The sequence below is a fragment of the Erpetoichthys calabaricus genome, chromosome 6, assembly GCF_900747795.2.
Source record: "Erpetoichthys calabaricus chromosome 6, fErpCal1.3, whole genome shotgun sequence".
In the NCBI taxonomy this organism is placed as follows: domain Eukaryota; kingdom Metazoa; phylum Chordata; class Cladistia; order Polypteriformes; family Polypteridae; genus Erpetoichthys; species Erpetoichthys calabaricus.
Genome location: NC_041399.2, coordinates 46,552,325 through 46,554,512, shown reverse-complemented (window position 1 = coordinate 46,554,512; position 2,188 = coordinate 46,552,325). Strand labels below are relative to the sequence as shown.

At 36.2% G+C, this 2,188-nt stretch overlaps 1 long non-coding RNA gene across 1 annotated transcript; it reads left to right on the top strand.

Moving 5' to 3' along the window:
* Positions 1 to 456: 456 nt before the first annotated feature.
* LOC114653898 (uncharacterized) lies at positions 457 to 1,674 on the top strand. Its single transcript, XR_003716590.2, has 3 exons — positions 457 to 526; positions 1,062 to 1,133; positions 1,232 to 1,674. It is a non-coding gene; the product is annotated as an uncharacterized LOC114653898 (long non-coding RNA).
* The last annotated feature ends 514 nt before the right edge of the window (positions 1,675 to 2,188 follow it).

Below are 2,188 nucleotides of genomic sequence, written 5' to 3'. Positions count from 1 at the left end.
ACCATGTGACAGAGATGATTTTTTGTTTGCTGCATGCTAAACTTCCTCTCTTCAAATTCTGCACTTTGTCCAGAAAAATGTCAGTATTTTTCCTAATTGATGCTGCTCATTTAAATTGTAATACATGCTGATAATTTAGTGTACTGTAGAAACCCACTTCTTCAATAAAGACAGACATACTCTGAAGTTAACCTAACCTAATGGCCCTGGTCCACTTAAAGTGAACAAGATTTAGATAATATCAAACTACTCAAACATGAATATGTTCATAATTACATTCCTAACTAGTAGACATCTCTACCAGATTTCCTAAACCAATTTTATTTTTTTAAGCATTTACTTTCCTTCTCAGTATTCAAAGTTCAGTTTTGTATTTGACTATCGTGTATAGTGATGTATTTAAAAGTAGCTCCTATTTTTTCTTTGACTTTTATTAAAAGATCTTTTTCTACTGTAGAAAAAGTATTGATTGAAAATGAAACAGCAGAAAGTGAGGAAGAATTAAGTGGTCATGAAGGTGAAGCAGGTAAGCTCTTGTACATTTCACCTTACTTGATAAATGCATTGGTGTTAAAGTTTATGGCTTTCTAAGTATTGCTAAAATAATTTCACAAAATTTTGTTAAATTCCATCCATCCATATTCCAACCCGCTGAATCCGAACACAGGGTCACGGGGGTCTGCTGGAGCCAATCCCAGCCAACACAGGGCACAAGGCAGGAAACAATCCTGGGCAGGGTGCCAACCCACCGCAGGACGCACACAAACACACCCACACACCAAGCACACATTAGGGCCAATTTAGAATCGCCAATCCACCTAACCTGCATGTCTTTGGACTGTGGGAGGAAACCGGAGCACCCGGAGGAAACCCACGCAGACACGGGGAGAACATGCAAACTCCACGCAGGGAGGACCCGGGAAGCGAACCCAGGTCCCCAGATCTCCCAACTGCGAGGCAGCAGCGCTACCCACTGCGCCACCGTGCCGCCCATTTTGTTAAATTGATTAGGTTAAATAATTCTTGAAATTTTTGAACATAATTGCTTATGTTGTGTTTAGAAATGCAAGTAAAGCAGATGAAACAAGCACAGGGCCAAGTTCAGGAAACAAAAGTTAACAGTGTTTGCCAAGGTGAGCACACATCATTGCTACAATAAAGATTCTTTTTTTAACTAAGCTATACAGAAGTTTATATTCTGCTAATTGGAATTTTGTGGTGCAATTTTTAGGTCGTAAACGAGTGAAGAAGACAATGTGAAGTGAACAAGAAATAAGAGCAGTGGAAAAACATTTGGCCAAATTTATAAATATATGTAAAGTGCCAGGAAAGTGAGAGTGTGAGGCCTGCATCCAAAATGAACCAAAAGCTCTCAAAAATAGAGATTGGCTGGGTGTCAAATTCTATATAAAGAACCGAATTACCTCACTGAAGAGAGCGGTTTAAAACAAGTGTTTCCGTTATAAAAGGTGTTCATTTAAAATTTAGTTATGGGAAACAATTTAATCAGTTTACATTAGGTCCTTTCATGGTAATTGAAAGCAACAGTTCCAAAAAGCCAGTTACTTGTTTGCTCTTTAAATAATTTGTATTTCGTATGTTTATATGCACTTACATAAAGATATACACACGGTTAATATTTGCAGGCTATTTCTTCATTTAGAAAAATGAAGAATAACCTTTAAAGAGCAGTGCCATTCGCCTATTTAGATTTCATTTATGTTTTCTAACTTAATTATTGAATGCTGTTAGGTTAATACAGAAAAATTAGTTTTTCAAAGTCTTAATCATTAGATTATTTATTCAAGGCCAGTGACTCTAACTTGAGTGGTGCCACCAGGAGACTTGGGCCTTGGTAGCTTTAGTCAGGGTAGAAAGCACTGGTGTTGGGTTACTGATTTAAAAGAATTACCAGTAGTGAATCAGAGTAATTATTTCATACTGCAAGCTTATAATACAGAAAACCTGCAATATTTACTGATCCCATACACATTAATTTTAAACTAAATTGCTGCTTAATAACATTAAATTTGAGCATACTTTTACAAATATTGCAGTACTCATTGATTCAGATCAATTTCAAATATATTTGAACAATTACAGCTGAAGCTAAGATTTCTTGAAATAGTGAAATCTAGATATTTCTGGATCAAGCAAGTGTCAAATATCTGAATGTCATATCCAACAT